Source organism: Armigeres subalbatus, chromosome 3 (genome assembly GCF_024139115.2).
Source record: "Armigeres subalbatus isolate Guangzhou_Male chromosome 3, GZ_Asu_2, whole genome shotgun sequence".
NCBI lineage: Eukaryota > Metazoa > Arthropoda > Insecta > Diptera > Culicidae > Armigeres > Armigeres subalbatus.
Window position 1 is genome coordinate 141,570,063 of NC_085141.1, and position 20,799 is coordinate 141,590,861.

General features: G+C 39.3%; 1 protein-coding gene across 2 annotated transcripts in view; it reads left to right on the forward strand.

Annotated features, from left to right (window-relative positions):
- Positions 1-20,799, forward strand: part of LOC134227973 (protein tincar) — a 541,225-nt gene that overhangs the window by 84,287 nt on the left and 436,139 nt on the right. For both annotated transcript variants that reach the window (XM_062709692.1, XM_062709690.1), the window contains exon 2: positions 2,819-2,898. The gene's annotated coding sequence lies outside the window, so the exon portion shown is untranslated. The remainder of the gene's footprint in view (positions 1-2,818; positions 2,899-20,799) is intronic.

Here is a 20,799-nt window from a genome sequence, read left to right on the forward strand (position 1 = left end):
AATATATTTGTCGCACACATAATTTTTTGCAATTTGGCGACCCAAATATATGCAATTTGTACCCACACATAAATTCAATAACTGCATATTAGAGACCAAACATACATTTTATTTGATTATAGATTATATTTGTACTTCGCGTGGAGAGTGGTTATGTGTGCACTAATTAGAATCATGAATTACATTAATGGATTTTTGCCAATAAAAATGTGTGGAATTTTTGTAGTGTGGCCCATTCCAGATCGAGACAGCAGCACGTACGGACGTGTTTTTTGTTCGCGCATTTTGACGTTAACTATGTCTAAGGGGAAGCCTCGGATACAGGGTGCAGAATGAAAATTTCCAAATTGGGGACCGTCACGAAATCATGTAAGATTTCAAACGGTAATGGCGACTTTATCTTTCGACGGATTTTCGAGATTTTGTTATTAATAGATCCGGAAACTTTCCACCAATTTGCTAATTGTATTAAAACTATTCATTATCAACGGCAAACTATTGAAAATGTTATTTCTTTCCAAACCGGGTGAAAAATTCAAAAATAATCAATCCCGTTCATAAATCCCCAACTTTTTTTCCCCAATGCTTTTCGCGACATCTCGAACGAAATGGCTCGCGCGCGCGGAAGAGCTGCTTTCTTGTAATCAATAAAGTTAAACCTGTAGTCACGCCCCTTTAGTAAGTGTGTGACGGGTACACAATATTTGCAGTCATACCGGACAACAAAGAGGCGGAACTAATGGGTCATCTTTATTGATTATAAGAAAACTGCTTTCCCCCGCGCGCGTGGCATTTCATTTGAAATATCGCGGAGAGCGGTCCCAGCATCGGTGGAGATGTCGCAAATTAATCGAATACTTCGATTAATCGATTATTTGTTGTGATAATCGATAAATTTTTAAATCGATTACTTCCCAACGATTAATCGATTCAAGAATCGACAAGAATCGAGAGTAATCGATTAATCGGGATTTTACGACAACTATTAGATTTCGATTACTCCAAATTAATCGATTCATCGTTATGATAATCGATTAATTTTGATTCGATTATTACTCAACGATGAATCGATTCAATAATCGTCAAGAATCGAGAGTAATCGATTGGTTACTAATCGATTAATCGAGATTTTACGACATCTCTAAGCATCGGCGGAGTTGCTGAGCAAATTTTATTCCAAAAACATATGGGATATTGGAAAAATCGGTTCTTCTCAAGGCTTCCATTCTATACAAAGGAAGATTCTTCTCATGGACACCATTTTAAGCATAGGAATATTGAGGCGAGAAGAATTTCTTCAAAGTACGACGTCGTAGCAGAATTACATTGCCGTTCGTAGCAGAATAACGAGCGCGAATTGTAGAGAGCTGCTGCAAACATGTATTCTTGCACTGGCACTAGATTCTTCATTTCACCAAACTGTTTTACGTAGTTTACGTCGGGCGGTCGTGTCTTGTACACAACCCTTATGATTTTTTATTCTGAAGACCCCTTTTCGTCTACCTCGGATACGAAGTGTACCGAAAGGCTATATGTTCACTCCAAAAACAAGCATACTTTAGATGGCTCGGAGATCTATAGTATTATATACCGATGGTCGGCGAATTTGGGGCACTGTATGTGGGTTTGAGTGCACACAACATAACCCATTTTTTGGTAATTATCCTCATCCAATTTGCTTGCGACCGGTTGCATTTAATGGAAAATCCTTTAAGGTCCCCCCTAACACATGTGACGGAAAAATCTAACGGATTCTAACGCTTGGCGAATGCGATTCTGTCGCCGTTGGAGTGAAAGAGTTACTGGAACATTGCCTAGAGCGACCCAACGATAAAATCGCGGCGATTAATTTTCGTCGTTGTGGCGATGAAATCACTCAGGACTGGGGGAGCCTTTACAATGTTTTCTATTGAAAAATGGATAGATCGGTCAATTGACTCAAAACTTTCATAGCTTTCTGTTGAAAATTGACTAGAACAAACTTTAGGTTCAGAAATAATGGCCAAAACACTATTTTTTGTACAAAAAATGCGCAAATAGTCTAGTTATTATTTTGGCACCTATTCTCAACCAACAAGTTCGATTCGAATGGGAATCCTGTCTCTTCATTTCATATTAAAATTGGCTGGATCGGACTATGGATTCAAAAGTTATGAGAAAAATACAATTTTCTATAATACACCAGAAAGTCACAGATTCCGTTAGGCGGATTAATCAGGATTTTTTCTAAATAATTCCTAACTACTCCACTGCAAATACAATAAAACATAAGTTTTTCGTCATTTAATTGCGGATTTGATTTTTTTTCTAGTGATTCGATTATCCGGAGGATTCGATTATCCGGAGTGAAAAAAAAATTGATACTCCGGATAATCGAGTCCGACCGAGTACTTTTTTTTTCCTATCATTCGTTTTGCAATTGTATTGAGTTCATTTTCATGTGGTTGAAAATCTCGGTCTTTGTTGGACCGACACATGGAACTTATCTTCTGCCAAACTGTGCTCGGGATCCATAGAATCACTACTGGAAGCCCTTTGACCACTTGCGTCGTTAAGCTACGCTACCACATCGACATCGGCAGAGCCCGTCCGATTCGGTTTATTTTCTTGTTTTCCTTTCCATCGAAGCATGTCTAATCATATCAAACGAGTGTAATGAATGGTGGTGCTCCTTTATATGCAGGCACCTTCCGTTCGACCAGTGTTGGTTGGTCTTCGGACATGCCGTATGCTTTATGTACCTTGTGCTGTTTTAGGACCAGGCAGGTAGACACATTGGGCTAATTCCCTTTATTATTCTTTTCTCTTTTTATTTCAGCGCAAATAGCCCCAGCAAATCTTAGTGTGCACCTAAATAAAGTCGTTCGTTGAGGATGCAGGACCGGGCGCCTAATGAAGGTAAGATGATGTGGCAAAAAATTATGTCGATGCTTGCAAAATATTCATTTACTGAAGGGATCCGAAAGTAAAAGTTGGCAATAAACTGTACCCAGTAAATATAGGCTTAGAAAGGATTAGAGGGAAAACAAAAGCTCGATTTACGGAAACGCGTCCATCATCACGTGTCACAGCTGAACAAGTGACATGTGTGTAATTGAATCCCCTACCTGTTTTAGGATATGCGTATGATGAATTTTGACAAAGCTCTTTTGTTCCTAGAAATGTCAGCTTCAATGTCATACAGGGTGCCGTTTTCTCATAATGTCAAATCCATCTTTTGCCACCCAGAAAGAGACTCCACAATGTATGTAATGTGATCGGGGCTTGAGGCTGTGCGTGAGTGCCACATGTTGCTGTCGGCTGTCGGTTTGGCGAAATTTGATAACCCTCTATTCACCGGTTGGCTTCACAATGTCGTCCCAAAAGTTTTTTTCGCTGCTGACATGGCGTCTTCACATGGGCCCGTTCGGAGAGCGACTGTACTTTCATAAGCAAATTACATAACAGCTTTGAGTATTATTTACCAGGGAAGCGGAGAAGTGACTTTGTACCCATGGTGTAAGAAATCTTATTTATGAGAGTCAAGGTCGTATGAAAATATGAATTTGCCGTCCTAACTCCTTAAGCATTTTTCAAGAAATACACATATATCAGTACAAAAATAGACTTATTCTACAATACTAACTTTATCTCCCGTACAGAGTTCAGTGCGGGATCTCTCATGTTTCGGACAGCAGAACGATCGCGCGGTCGGTCAAATTATTGTGTTCTGCATTGCGCGGCCGGTAATAAAATTAATCAGTTCAGTGCGTGATCTCTCTTGTTTCGGACAGCAGAACGATCGCGCGGTCGGCCGAATTATTGTGTTCTGCATTGCGCGGCCGGTAATAAAATTAATCAGTTCAGTGCGTGATCTCTCTTGTTTCGGACAGCAGAACGATCGCGCGGTCGGCCGAATTATTGTGTTCTGCGTTGCGCGGCCGGTAATAAAATTAATCAGTTCAGTGCGTGATCTCTCTTGTTTCGGACAGCAGAACGATCACGTGGTCGGCCGAATTATTGTGTTCTGCATTGCGCGGTCGGTAATAAAATTAATCAGTTCAGTGCGTGATCTCTCATGTTTCGGACAGCAGAACGATCGCGCGGTCGGCCGAATTATTGTGTTCTGCGTTGCGCGGCCGGCAATAAAATTAATCAGTTCAGCGCGTGATCTCTCTTGTTTCGAAGCGGGCTTGGTAGTCATATGGCTACTGCTTCTGCCTCATACGCAGGAGGTCATGGGTTCAATCCCAGGTCCGTTCCATTCTCCTACTTTTTATCTTTCTCTTTATTTCTTATGTTCTAGCAATCGCTAGAACTGGAAATGGACTTCCATACCGTTTCCATTACTATTCCTATACCTTCAACTTGAGTATTCTAACAGTAATCTGCTAGAATTGGAAATGAACTATAGAGCTCGTTTCCTACATCCAATTAGAAATTCCATCAGTTACCTTCTCCTATCTATCACATTGGCAGCTCGTTAACCAAGACGGACCCCTGCCTCTCCAACCTAACCCAGAAATTCCAACAAATTCCGCATGAACTCGTGGCAAGTGCAGAGGTATATTCGATTTGCAGTGGGCGAGTGATTGCATCATCATTTCCTCCCTCTTCCCTACATTGACTTGCATTCTGACGTGACAGGCGCCAGTATGACCTAACAAATGAGATCACCAGTACTTGTACATTGAAGATGTGTGCTAGTCCCAAGCAAACATCTGTTGGTTCCCTGTGCAAGAACAGCTGATCTGGTCATAATGGAGTAGCAAATACGAGCAGTCAATCAAGCTCAAGCTCAAGCTCAATACCAACTTTATCTCCCGTACACTGGCGGATCTAAACGAAGCCAATCAAATTCAATGTTATCCCTGATATTTTAATATATACACCCAACCCAATTCTGTATAAGAACTTACCAAAATCTATATAAGAACTGGGCATATGCGAAAATGCTAGATTTTTTTTTTTAAATATTGTATGAGACCTTACAATTTTGTAAGCTTTTTTTTACAATATTTGTTTGTGAGCTTACATTTTCGCATCGCATATGCCCAGTTTTCGTATAGGTTTTGGTGGGCTCTTATACAGAATTGTTAGAAAATCTAACAGTTGCCGGTTGGGCGTACACCATTCTGATATCTACAAATGAACTTTGTTTATTGGATAAATCCATTTTTAAAGTTGTCTGCCATTTTATGGTTGCATATAGCTTTATATTCCATTTACTTTCACATACCATCGAGTTTTCCAGAATGTTTTGAAGATTAGTCATTTTCTATATTTTTTATTATTAAATAAAAAACCATTGAATTACCACCTGGTTTTTAACTTTATTTGAGCAAGGTGTACTTTGTCATTAGTGTTCCGATCAAACACCATAATATACCGGACCTGAGAATTGCCCGGATTCTAGATCCACTTTCGTATTGAAGATGGTAATTCATTTTTTGAAATCATCTTCGAGCTTTTTGGAATATTCAGGTAATTGAAATTGTTTTTCATACAAATCTCGTCGCATATGCAAGAAGACAAACATTTTCATGTGTCTGTATTGATAAAATTCAATATTCAGATTCAGTTGAACTAAATGTTTTTATACGTAATTTTCTAAAATTCCTCCGTAAGTTTTTCCAGAAATCTCTTCGATAATTTCTCTAGCAAAACCACACAATTCCGTAAAGAGTTTATTCGCAAATTGTTGCAGAAACACTCTCAAAATATATAATATACGATGAAATTTTTAAAGCAATTTCTTTAGAAAATCCTGAAGAAATTTCTGAAGACATTACGGAAAGAAGTCATGAAAGCATTTCCAAAGGAATTCCTGAAAGAATTTCCAAAGGAACTCATAAATAAATTTTCGAAGGAACTACTGGCGAAAATTTCCAAATATATTCTCAAAAAATCCAAATAAATTCTTAAAGTAATTTTCATAGAAATTTTCGAGGAATCTCCAAAGAGTTGCTTAGAGAAAAAAAAGATTCTTAAAGATTTTGAGTCCCAATGAATACTGATACGATTTGGGACCTCTGGAGTGACGCTTAGTCCCAGAAGGAGACCAGCCTAGCCCCAAGCTGCTGGTCTAAATCCAACGGCAGCCTCCGGGGTGGGCACACAAGGCCTCTTTAGTCTGCCTTGTCCCAACGCGTATCCTCAGGGTCGTATATATTTACGGATTGGTCTCTGGGAGGAATCTGCTTCCCTAACTTACCTTAAACACTCAGTAGAATTTAAAACAAGAACAAAAGGAGACTAGACAATTCGGCTCAAACAAACAATTTAGATTTATACAATACAAATTTTGAACAATAAGTTTATTTAGGGACAATAATTGAACTTAACTGTCGTTGTGGCCATGATGAACGTTGGTCGACATGTGGTTTTCTCGGGACTTCACGGTGGTGGGGAGCGACTAGCTGGTGGCGTTTTGGCTGCGGGTGGTGGGTAGCTTGCTCTTCACTCGATCCTTGAACACGGGACCGGTTTACTGGGTGACACTAGGCCTGTATTAACGGTTGGCCATCGAATGTTCTGCGGATCCGGGGAGTGGTACCGAGCGCGCACTTTCTCTTGTGGTCACGACACTTTTCGTTGGCAGGCTACAGATTTGGCAAATCGTCACACGATCCTCCGGGCACCGGAAAGGACCTAACCTGCCACTTCTGACCAAATTCACGTTCACTGCAGTCTTTCGCACCACACTCGCTTGGTCACTGGGTACGTTAACGAACTTAGCCGACCTAACGCGACCAGCACTTGCTATTGAGCGTGTCGTTCACTGGCCGTTGTGGTGCGGTCGAACTAGGTTCCGTACGGAATAAACTATAATGTCCAATTATCTTCGGTGACGATACCACTGTTCACTTTGGACGGATGTAGGTGGTTATGGAAAATCGGAACTACCGATACGCATAATAGCGAGCGTAAACGGCAAGGTCACAGATCTTCACTCCTCCGGATCGAAATACAAACTTCTCCCTCAAGACTTTCTTCTGGCTTCTTTATACCCAGCCCCGCCATCGCATTTTGATTTTGGTTTCTTCGCTCAACCGCCATACCAAATAATTATCGCCGGTTGGCGGTTTTTTTGGGACTGCAACCCGCATAGCACAAACATTTTAGTACAATATTTACATATGGCTGACGAGACGAACATTTAAATTCAAATCTTAACGAAAGAAATAATATAAACGAAAGAAATAAAAGAACATAATATATACATTTTATTTGAACATTAATCTACAAAACTCAACTTCTACGTCAGCCAAGGGCTATTAAATAAACAATAAACGTTCACTCAAACATGAAAACACGGAGCTTGAACATTTGTTATACATTTAGACATTTACTTACAATATGACATAAAAAAATGCAACCTCCTTAGTGAGCCAAATTGACCAAGTGTTTAAGGCAATAAATTGTAACATGGGAAAGTGACTGGTTACAATACCTGGAGGAAGTTCTAGAAGAATTCTTGAGCGAAATTTCAAAGGAATTCCAATTCTCTCTAGATTTTTGAAAGAATGACTGAATAAATGGAATGGAATTTACAAAGGGAAGAAAATCTTTAAGGGATTTCTAAAGTGACTAGTAGAGAAATTTCAATAGGAATCTCTAAAGGAATGTTCTAAAGAATTTCCAAGGAAATTTCCGGAAGAGTTCATTAAGGAATTTTGTAAGGTGTCCTTGAAGGAATTTCCGAAGGAATCCTTGAAGGAAAGAAATTCTTGGAGGCATGTTCAAAGGAATTTTTGGAGAAATTTAAGAATGTCGGAGATTTATTCAGGAGTTTCTTTGAAAATTTCTTCAGGATTTCCTCCTAAAATGATTTTTGTACGAATTTCTGAAGAATTTCTAACGAAATTTACGATGGAATCTCTTAGCGATTTTCATTAGAATTTCCGAAGGAATTTCTAAAAACATTCCTAAAAAAATTCTTGAATTTTTGCCGGAAGAATTGCTTAAGGGGTCTCAAAAACCAATGAAGAGACATTTTTTTTTGCCATAACTCATCCGCACCAAAGCGTAACCTCAGGAGAAACATTCTGTTATAGTGGAGTTCTAGGAGATGGACGTAGCTTTCTTTTGTTTTAGCCCCGATGACGGGAATTAGACCATTGATGGAAATACCTGCCGTGTCCCTACTGGATGAATATCTGAAAACATCTGGAAGATTATTCCAAGAAAAATCTGGAAGAGTTTCCGATGGAGCTCTTTAAGGGAATTCCCAAGGAATTTCTGGAATTGCTAAGAGTAAAGACTGGATCGCGCAACAGTTGGTCGATGTAAATTGAGTGTATTTTTTTCTAATCGTCTACTTAAAAAACTCTCCCCACTTTGTAGTCTGTGTGTACGGAATGTTACCTGTATTTTGTTTTTGCCATTTACTAATCAGTTGTCAAAATGACGTCGAATTATGGGAAATCGGGTTTTAAGATTATTTAAAACTGTTGTATAAACCTTGATTGATGCATAAAGCCAGTTCGATGTGAATTTTTTGAGGTTTTGCTCAACGATTGTCCAATACCTTCCAATTTGGTGCAGTTCCGGTGAGTTGGCCACCTTGGGTACAACTTGGATGTTGTCGACGGAATACCATTCTTGATACATTTAACGTTTAACATACATGGACACTCCTCCAGATATTTCATCGGACTTTATGCAGGATTTCGTCCGGAAGTTTCTTTAGGATTTCATCCGAAATTTCCTCCAGGATTTGGTCAGGAAGTTCTTCCAGTATTTCATCCGGAAATTACTTCACGATTTCCTCCGGAAGTTTCTCCAGTATTTCGTCCGAAAGTTCCTTCAGTTTTTCATCCTAAAGTTCTTCCAGGAAATCCTCCGACAGTTCATCCAAGAATTCCTCCGATATTTCCTCCAGGATTTCGTCCGGAACTTCTTCCAGGTCCGGAACTGTCTTCAGGATTTCGTCCGGGAGTTCCTCCACATATTTTTTCGGAAGTCTCTTCAAGAATAGAGGTGTGCGCCGGTCCAAAAATCGTCGGCGGCGGCGTTTGTCATAATTTTGGTCGGCGGCGGCAGCGTTTTTGGCGTCACGCCGACAGCCATTTTAGCCGGCGGCGGCGTGGCGTTTTTTTTATTGCATTCGATTTTTTTTTATTTTTCCGAGACATTTTTAAGATATCTATGGGAGAATCTTTTGAATATCGTCAGAACAATCTAAAGCGGCTGTTCACAAATTTCGTAGCGCTATAGGGGGAGGGTGGAGTCAAGCCAAGCGTTATGGTTCCTACAAAAAATTAAAGCTTCCATACAAAAGTTGTTACGAGGGGAGCGTGGGGATTCAAAATCGGCAAAATTAGCATTACGTAATTTGTAAATGATAAAGATAACGTTTTTCCAAAATATTTATATGGAATTATTTTTTTTAATTTTACACGGAAACTAGTTTAAAGTTTCCACAAGAAAATTTTGTAGAATTTTCAAGGGAGAGTCTTCGGCATTCCAAAAAAAATAGCAGAAAATTCTACGGAATTATCATGCAAAATTATTCAGAATTCTCACGGAAATTGTTTCAAATTTCTACTGAAAAATATTCAAAATGTCGTGATAAAACTCTTCGAAAATTCTGTTGACTATTTTCACAGAAAATTCTTCTAAATATCCGCGGGAAACTTTTAGGGCTTTTCATGAGAAACCCCCTAAATTTTTACGGGACATTTTCCATAAAACTGTTCAAAAAGTGGATTAATTTTTTTTTTTTAAATAAATTGTTTGGAATTTCCATGAGAAATTCTTTGGAAGTCCCACGGGATTCTTATATATTTTTTTTTGATAATTAAGGGAGTTGCTTAAGATTTCTTCGGAAATACTTCAGTATTGTCCATAACAATTTCACGAGAAATAATGCAAAAAGAGGAAGGGTCGTTTGGCCGAGAGTCATTCGACGGAAAGCTATTTGGCCGAAAAACATGTTACTCTGAAAGTCATCTAGCCAAATTCCATTCGGCCCAAATTAATATTTGTGCGAAACGGTTATTTATTCGAAAACCGTTAATTTCATTTGACCGAAAGCAAAATTTGGTAGAAAAATACGTTTACCCAACAGGTCGTGTTGCGTAACCAAGCAGTGGAGTGGAAAACTGCTGCTAGCAAAGCGAACGATGACGAACCAATCCATGTAGCGGGTTGCTAATATTCCACCAGGCCGTGCTACTAGCGTGCGTACTGCGTACCCACGAAGCAATTCCTTAGCGGCTCAGGTGCCGCGAGCGATGCGATGCGAGCGAAGAAAATTATTCTTAATTAACTCAGGTCCTAACAAGGACCGATTTCAGTAACGTCAAACTGCACCGTGGACCAAGTGAGGGATCAGCTAGAATGGAAGCAACACAAAAAGTCTTAACTAAACATGTTTATTCCTGTTTTGTTACAAAATGGTTTTCTTTTCTTCTTCTTCTTCTTATAATGATCACTGTACGATGAACCAAAACGAACTGGCGACCTGACACGCGATGGAGCTCTCGTTATATACTCGCACTGTCTAACTTGTCGAACGTCGCATACTACACGTAAAAAAAATTAATGTTATTTATTATTAAGATTTCTAATACTTTTTTGCCAAAGCAGGCGCCTAATGATATGTATATGAAAAAACTTATACATCACATTAGTCACATACATTCCGAAACTTATACTTTTCATTAACTTATGAATGTTATTAGGTTTAGGTTATATAAGGTTATTTTTTTACATGTACTTAGGGGCGTGGCTTATGATGGTTGGTGTTGTTGCTTATAGTGATGTTTCCTCCGAATCCACTTCTGTGCGCTGACGCGGAACTGAACAGGTTGTTTCGGCGAATAGGTCATCTGGTTGAAAATGCCATTTTGCGAGTGGTCACGGTAGATCTCAGCAATTTGTTAAACGTTTACTGAGATCCCACAGCCGATCCCCAGCAAACATTATTTTGTTAAGATATTTGTCAAAGTTGCTGAAAATCTTAAAATAGTTTGCCGAAAGCCAGCGGATTTTCCAAAAATAAAAACTGATTGTGTGTGATTAAAAATGTCGATCCATTTTCGATCAAATGGCTTTTCTGTCAAACGACTTTTTCGACGAAAGGATCAGTTCGGTCGAACGACATTTTCGGCCGTATGCCCAAATGAAATTTTAAGCCAACGGTGGAGGACTGAAGTCATTTCAAAATTCAAGGAAGTAAAGTTAAGAAAATCAGCCAAACGACCATTTCGGCAAACGGCATTTTCGGGTAAATGACCTATTTAGACAAGTTACTTTTTCGGCCATATGATCAATTTGGCCGAATGAAATTAACGGCCATTTCGTCTAAATGACATTTTCGACCAGACGAGTTTCGACCAAAAACATTTTGTCTACGGCCGAACGGATCTTCCCGTCATTTTACCGTCATTCTGAGGAAAGCCATTTTTATAATTCCACTTGGCCGAATTGAACGTTGGTCCGAAACGGTTGTTTGGTTAGAAAATGGTTTGGCCGAACATTTCATTTGGCCAAAACCGACATACAACCGAAAGGGACATGTAGATGAATTGGTAATTTGGTCGAAAAAGTTATTAGCACTATCAGGTCCTTTGTCTGTAAATGCTGTTTTACTGAAGTGGCCGTATGATAGAAAATGTCGTTTGATCAAAAAGATCATTTGGTCGAAAAAGATTTTTGATAGAAATGGTCGTTTGGCAGAAAGATCCGTCTGGCACGAATATGTCCTTTTTGCCGAATAACCATTTCGACCAATTGACCTATTCAACCAAACGAATTAATCGATAAAATGACCAGTCGATAAAATGACCGAATGATCAGTCTACCAACGATGGCATTTTCGGCCAAACGACTTTGTCAACCGAAGGAACTGTTCTGCCGGCCGGATGTTCTTTTCGACCAAATGATTTGTTCAGTCAAATGGCGTACTCGGTCAAACAACCTTCGGCTTCGTGGTTTTCGGCGTTAAAAAATTATATTTCAACGAGAACTTTTCCGGGTTTCAAAGAGAAGTCTTCCGAAAAATCCTTCGGTATTTCCACTCAAAGTTTTTCATCGTTTTTACAGAGAGCTTTTCGAAATTTCAACTGGAAATTCTTTAGAATTTTCGAAAAAAAAAAAAATCTTTGGAGTTTCAACGTTATGTTGTATGGATAGCAATCAGGAAATTTTACGAAAATACACTGAATCTTCGGAATTTGCTCGAAAAATTCTGCTACAAATTTAAATCGGCGTGGAAAATAACAAATCAGCGGCGTGACAAAATTTTGTCGGCGGCGCGCCGATGCAAAATTGTCGGCGGCGGCGCACACCTCTATTCAGGAAGTTTCTCCATGAATTCTTCCGGAAGTTCGTACAGGATTTCGTCTGAAAGTTTCTCTAGTATTTGGTGCAGAAGTGCCTCCAGGATTTTGTCCTGAAGCACTACCAGGATTTAGTTCGGGAGTTTCTCCAGGATTTCGTCCGGAAGTTCCTCCAAGATTTTGTCCTGAAATTTCTCCAGGATTTTGTCCGGGAAAATTCCTTTGGAAGTTCATCCAGGAATTCATCCGGAAGTTCCTCCTGGAACTCATCCGGAAGTTCCTCCAGGAGCTCATCTGATAGTTCCTCCAGGAATTCCTCTAGAAGTTCAGCCAGGAATTCCTTCGGTAGTTCTCCCAGGAATGCCTCCGGAAGTTCCCCTAAGAATTCCTTCAGAAGCTCCCCCAGGAATTCCTCCGGAAGTACCCCCAGGAACTCCTCTGGAAGTTCCCCCAAGAATTCGTACGGAAGTTCCCCCCGGAATTCCTCCGATAGTTCCCCCAGGAATTCCTCCGAAAGTTCCCCCAGGATTTCCTCCAAAAGTTCTCCCAGGAACTCCTCCGGAAGCTCCCCCAGGAATTCCTCCGGAAGTTTCCCCAGGAATTCCTCCGGAAGTTTCCCCAGGAAACCCTCCGGAAGTTTCTCCAGGAATTCCTCCGAAAGTTCCCCCAGGAATTTCTCCGGAAGTTCCCCCAGTAATTTCTCCGGAGGTTCCCCCAGGAATTTTTCCGGAAGTTCCCTCCGGAATCCCTTAGGAAGTTCCCCCAGAAGTTTCTCGGAAGTTCCCCCAGGAATTCCTCCGGAAGTTCCCCCAGGAATTCCTCCGGAAGTTCCCCCAGGAATTCTTCCGGAAGTTCCCCCAGGAATTCCTCCGGAAGTTCCCCCAGGAATTCCTCCGGAAGTTCCCCCAGGAATTCTTCTGGAAGTTCCCCTAGGAATTTCTCCGGAAGTTCCCCCAGGAATTCCTCCGGAAGTTTCCCCAGGAATTCCTCCGGAAGTTTCCCCAGGAATTCCTCCAGTAGTACTTCCAGGAATTCCTCTGGAAGTTCCCCCAGGAATTGCTCTGGAAGTTTCCCAGGAATTCCTCCGGAAGTTCCCCCAGAAATTCCTTCGGAAGTTCCCCCAGGAATTCCTCCGGAAGTTCCCCCAGAAATTTCTTCGGAAGTTCCCCCGGAAATTCCTCCGGAAGTTCCCCCAGAAATTTCTCCAGTAGTTCTTCCAGGAATTCCTCCGGAAGTTCCCCATTGTAGCATCCCTTACATCTTTCGCCTTATTCAAATCTGTTTCACATTAACATCTTGAAATTCAATCCTAGAGAACGAAGCCTTAAATTTATAGTTTACATTCCGTTCTCAGTAGGTCATAAAATTCCATTACAAGGTCGCCTCGAACCTTTCTCTTGTTTACACACTTTTGCCTGTTGAATAAGCACAACTGTTTTTAGCCTTCCGCATGGGCGCAGCTATGCTTACGCTGCAGGGTCATATGGTTGTAATTAAATTGTTTTTGGAAACATCGCTGGTGGCTTGAGTTTGGGCAAGCATGAGCAAGTAGCCTTTAAGATATATGGTAAGCGAAATACACGAGCAGTCGAATACTGAAGCTGAAACAGAGAATGTGACATGTTATGCTATCATCCGAACTCCAAACTTTAGTTGGCATACCGTGACAGAGATCACTGAAAGTGTGAATAGTGATAGATTAACTTAGCCACTGAAAAGTGAAATCGAATCAAAGTCGCAAAAGTTGAACTACTATTGGTGAACAAACCTAAGTGGCAGTGCAGTGCACACACGGTGAAACGGATCGAGCAAGTGTTTGTTTCTTTGCCCAACGAAAATTGAACAATCGAAATGGGCTGGTTTAGTGACACATTTATCACCCACAATGAAGTAAGCACCACCGAAATACGTATCGTCGCTGGAACAGCAGTGATTCTGCTAGTAGTGCTGTTGGCGTACCTGTGCTTAAGAATGCATGGCAAATTCACAAACGCAAAAATACAAGATAGAGTGCAACGAGAAATACGACTCAATAATTTGAGCGCTAGTAACGTGGTGTAATGCAGAAATTATGCACGAACATAAAAACTCTCAATGTCAAAAACTAAACTCTTTGTGTAACGTTAACGAAAACCAACGTACATATAGACAATAGTGCAGTGCGTTAAGTTCAATGAAGACGAGTATTAGACAAAAGTGAAGTGCTGTAGCCAAAGACGAGCTAAATTATTATCAACAACAAGAAACAGGCGAAGGAAGAGCCAATTATGAGTTAATACGCAACGACGAAGATTGAACAGGGATGTGCCAAAATATCATCAACAACAAGAAACAGGCGAAGGAAGAGCTGATTATGAACGACGAAGATTGGCCAAGGAAGAGTCAAATTGTCATCAACACCCGTGGATTTTGGAGATCGGTGCGCTATGACCCAGCGCTATAGACGACGTTGCTGATGATGTGCTGTACACTGCGAGCGGTAAATTAAGGTACTGTGAATCTTGAAATGTAAATAGTGGATCCAACCTTGAATTGATTACTAGATTATATACCCAAACTAAAAATCATGTGCGATTTCAAGTGTAATGGACATAATAGAATGTAATTTAGCTCAATTAAAATTATTCAAACGAATTTTAGAAAAGCTCCTAATCGGAAATATCGCAGAAGTACACTACTGAATAAACTTGCGGAAGTTCAAACTCTTAGAAATAATATAAATAATGAATTAATCGCCATTGAAAACACTATTGCTATTGGAACATTTGATCAAATTAGAAAAATAGAAAGGTCGATAACTGGGGAATTGCAGCTTACTATTGAACAAAAATTAGCTAACCTGGGTGATAAACCTGATATAACATTAAAAAGCTTAGGAAAACTTATTGTCATTAGTTATCGGTTAACCAAATCTGCAAAAATGGCAACGCTTATAGAAACAGTCAAGACTGTAACCGCACTTTTGCCTACGTACGATGGCACACCTAGTAAACTGAGAAATTTTTGGACGCACTTGAAGTCGTCAAACAGATTGCCACAAAGCAGATCAATTACCGACGGTAATTAACATTGTTTTAACAAAATTGGAAGGGCGAGCAAGACATGCTTTCCCGGCAGCACCTGCAACTATTGATGCAATCATCACCAAACTAAAAGAGGTGTCGTCACCGATTCCTCCTGAGACTATCATTGCCAAATTGTCCTCTTGTAATCAGAGAAATAATATCGCTGCATACACTAAGGAAGTAGAAGAACTAACAATGCAACTTGAAGCGGCGTATATAGCGAAAGAAATTCCTACGGCCGTAGCTCAATCAATGGCTACGAAAGAAGGAATTAAATACTTAACTGCGGGACTGAAAGACGAAAAACTTCCATCATTATTAAAGCGGGCCAGTTTAAATCAATTACAGAAGCAATTAACAAAACTCTTGAAGAGTCTCCTCAGAGCTCAAATGTGGTAACAGTACAGTATGCAAGAAGCCACCCTAGACAATATCAGTCTAGATGGCAAGCATCTGAAATCAACAGTCCAATCGATTCCATAATTCAAACTACCGTGGTGGACGCTATAATTATCGCACCCAAAATAATCAGCGCTACCATGATCGCCCACAAAATAGTGAAAACCGTGAAAATCGAGATGGCAGAAACGAAAATTTTAACACTCATCGGCGGTATGGTAATAATCAATCTCGTGGGAGCAGAGGTCGAGGTGGACCTCCTCCTCAACGAAACGTGTATGTTTCGGAAAACGGCAGAGAGCCTTCGGAAAATCCCCAAGCCGAGGCACGACAAAGCAACGGGGAGACAACATTTCCAAACAGGGAGTAAATGTGTTTAACTGTGACTTAAATTACTCCAATTTCGTTCAACTTAGACTAGATATGTGTGAGAAACCTGTAAATTTAACTGTAGACACTGGTGCGGATGTGTCCATAATTAAAGAAAATTTGTTAAATGAATTCCAAAAATATATATTAAACAAAAGTGCACCATTAAAGGGTGACCGATGGGAAAATTGAAACTATCGGAAGCACGCCCACGAACATAATAATTGATAACACTTCCATACCACATAACTTCCAAGTTGTTACAAAACATTTCCCGATTCAAACAGATGGTATACTTGGAAGGGATTTCTTAGCCAAGCATGGATGCAATATTTGTTTGAAAACTTGGCTTATAACATTTGAAATTGGTCGAAAAGATTTGAAGTACCAATAGAAGATAAATTTAATGGTAATATAGTTATTCCTCCAAGGTGTCAAGTCATCAAAAAGTTAAAATTATCCCACGTAAAGGAAGACAGTGTAATTCTGTCCAAGCAAATCAGACCAGGAGTGTTCTGCGCCAATACCATAGTTGGTCCTGAGGCACAATATGTAAAATTTGTAAATGTTAATAATAAAGCCGAAGTAATTCCACATAATTTTGACGTTTTGAAAATTGTACCAATCAGAAATTACTCCACATTACCGCTAGATAAACATGAAAATAATGACAACGATAGGGTTCAACAGTTAATGAATGAACTTAATTTACAAAGCTCATTGCCAGAAGTCAAGCGGAAGCTGGGAGACTTATGCGCAAAATTTAATGATATCTTCGCATTGAAAAATGACACACTAACAGCAGAATAACTTTTATAAACAAAAAAATCATTTGGAGAAAAGTAATCCAGTTTATATAAAAATTATAGATTACTCCGAGGAGGTTCACAGGCAGAAATAAATAACCAAGTGAACAAAATGCTTCGCGATGAAATTATTCAACCATCCATTTTCACCTTTTAATTCACCAAATTCTTTTGGTGCCTTTAAAAATCAACACTGACGAAAAAGAAATGGCGATTAGTCGTTGATTTTCGTCAGCTCAATAAATAAATAATACCGGATAAATTCCCACTTCCACGCATTGACAGGAAATCCTAGACCACATTGGACAGGAACAAAATATTTTACTACTTTGGATTTAATGTCCGGGTTTTTCATCAAGGTGAGGCTCGACAATAAGTCAAAACCCAGATATACAGCCTTCTCCAGTCCTGATGGACGTACAGGTTCAATCGCCTACCATTCCAGATTGAACACTGTCACCCTATACCACAACTTCCAGAGGATGATGACGGTGCGCTCGATGGACTACCACCCAGAAGTGCGCGTTTCTGCTTTACATTGACGATATCCATTGTCATGGGTTTATTCCGTCAGTCATCACCTTAGAAACCTGGAATGCGTGTTTTACCAAACTACCGAACGCTTAACTTGAAACTTAATCCCCTCGAAATATGTAACTTCTTTGCATCAGACGTTACGTATTTGGGTCATCATATTTCTGAAAAAAGGCATCCAACCAGATAGGTCGAAATTCTCCCGCAATAAAGAAAATTGTATCCCACACCGAAAGATGCAGACGAAGTTCGTCGATTTGTCGCGTTCTGTAACTATTACAGACGGTTATTCGAAAATTTTGCAGAGATTGCCTACCCTTTGAACAAACTATTACGGAAAAATGTAAGAATTTGATTGGACCTCAGAATGCCAACTTGCATTCAGATTCTCTGAAAAAAAGAAATTAATATCACCCTACCATGCTACAATTTCCTAATTTAAAAGAAAATTTTACCCTGATAACCGACGCTTCGAAAATTGCATAACTGAATTGCAGTCCTTACTCAAAAGTATGATAATATTGACTTCACCAATTGCGTTTGCGAGCAAAGCATTCACAAAAGGTGAAACCAATAAATCAACTATTGAGCAAGAGCTCACTGCAATTCACTGAGCTATTACTCATTTTCGTCCCTAATATCTTTACGGTCGTAAATTTTACTGTGAAAACAGACCCATAGGCCGTTAGTATATTTGTTTTCAATGAAAAACCCTTCTTCTACAAATTAAACCCAGAATGAGAGTAGATCTCGAAGAGTTTGGATTTTCGATGTACAATATGTGCCTGGAAAAGACAAACTTTGGAGCTGATGCTCTGTCTAGAATCAAAGTTGATACCGAAGTCTTGAAAGACATGTCTGTTCTTATGGTACAAACAAGAGCATGTAGCAGAAAAATGAAAATAATACCGATAATGACATACAAGTGAATTCCGGCAATGAAGGGCCGATCACCCTCAACATCCGAGAGTCACTCAACTACTATCAAACATACAACCTTCCTAAATTAGTCATTGGAAAGCGCTCAGCCACACGAGATGGCATTTTAATCAACATAATGGATAAAAGCTATAAAGGGAGTTGACTCAAGGCCGTCAATCATCCACACAAAGCTATCCGAAGTAAATGAGAATCTAAAAGTAAAATCGTGAAACAAATTGAAGCAATTGCAAATAAGCTGAAGAGTAAAGTTGTTAGCTCTCTGTAGCGTTGACTAACGAAATCTTCCGAATAACTCGATATTTATTCAAACTTTCAAGCGAAGCTTGTAAACAACGAATTGAAGAATTTAAACATCTTGATTTATCAATACCACCACAGTTGGATTTGTTAACAAAGATGAAATAGAAAACATAATTAGAAATCATATCATAATACGTGTATTGGAGGTATGTTGGTTCCGAAACAGACTTTATCAAAGTTAAAGTTACTTAATACACATGGAAAAATATATGAAGAAATCTACTTTTTGATTTTTTTTTTTGTCCAAAACATAAGTTCAAGTTGTCAGAAAAACAAACACACAGTTAAAACAAACGAAAATTTTGTCCCTAACATCCACACCGCATAAACCTTTCGATTCAATTTACCCATGGATACAATTGGACCATTTACAAAATCTAATACAGGAAATAGAGGTATGCACTTACAATACAATGCGACCTATCCAAATATATAATCATCAAAGGCAATACCAAATCAAACAAGCGAAACTTTAGCTACTAAAAGCGTTTGTGGAAAGATTTCGTTTTGATATATGGAACGCACTTTCGAAATCATTAGAACGGATCAAGGTACCGAAGTATAAAAACAGAAATTTTTGACAAAATGCGCTTCGAACTATTACATATGAAGCAAATGCTTTCCTCAACACCTTACCACCCACAGACTATTGCGGAAGTCTTGAAAGGAATCACCACGTTGCCTGAATGAATATATAAGACAGTTTGTCAATGAATCACGCATATGTGATTGGGATGAATAGTTACCTTATTATTCATTTTTGCTACAACACGACTCCACGTCCAGATTTTCAATACACTCCATTTGAACTAATTTTCCGGTCATCAAAGCAGTTCTTCCCTCAAAATCTAATTGATCCAAAAGCAATAGAAACCAATTTATAATTTAGATCAAGTATCCAGTTTTGAACTTAAACAAAAATTGCAAAGCAGCTAGAAATTAAAAACCAAATATTTAATAGAAAAGGAGAAAATAAACGTGAATTCAAAAGCAAGGGCATGAATAGTAACCCTTACATCGAAATTCAGAAGTAAAATGATAAGGTAATGCATTTACAAATGAAAACCGGAAATAGAATTAGATGCAGTTTACAAAGGACCAAAAGCATACGAAGGTGGTTCAAAATAAATCATCAAACGTTAAAATCAAAAATGAAAAATCAGATATACAAAGAAGTTCATAAAATAGATTAATTAAAACTTCCACTTAAAATAATATCAAAACAAGGAAAAAATGTTAAAAAAAATATAATAAGATTTATAGCAATGTTATCTCAAATTCAAGCCAGCTACTTTTATCAGGAACGCTCTGGGCATTTCCTTCTCAAGAGGGGATGGTGGTAGCATCCCTTACATCTTTCGCCTTATTCAATCTGTTTCACGCATTAACATCTTGAAATTCAATCCCTAGAGAAGGTGAAGCCTTAAATTTATAGTTTACATTTCCGTTCTCAAGTAGGTCATAAAATTCCATTACAAGGTCGCCTCGAACCTTTCTCTTGTTTACACACTTTTGCCTGTTGAATAAGCACAGCGCTGTTTTTAAGCCCTTACGCATGGGAGCAGCTTCAATTCTAACACCTTTACTGCAAGATCATATCAGGTTGTAATTAAATTGTTTTTGGAAACATCGCTGGTGTGGCTTGAGGTTTGGGCAAGCATGAGGCAAAGTAATGCCTTTAAGATATATAGTGGTAAACAGAAATACACGAGCGGTCGAATACTGAAAGCTGAAACAGAGGAATGTGACATGTTATGCTATCATCCGAACTCCAAACTTTAGTCCATGAATTCCTCCGGAAGTTCACCCAGGAATTCCTCCGGAAGTTCCCCCAGGAATTCCTTCCGGAAGCTCCTCCAGGAATTCTTTCCGGAAGTTCCTCCAGGAATTCCTCTGGAAGTTCCTCCAGGAATTCCTCTGGAAGTTCCCTCAGAAATTCCTTCGGCAGTTTCCCCAGGAATTCCTCCAGCAGTTCCCCCAGGAATTCTTCCGGAAGTTTCTCTTAGTATTTTTCCAGGAATTCTACAAAATTTCCATAAAACATCCTCCAGGAAGATTCTTTAATATTTTTTCGGCAGTTTCTCCAGGAATTCTTCTATATGTTGCTTAGGGAGTACG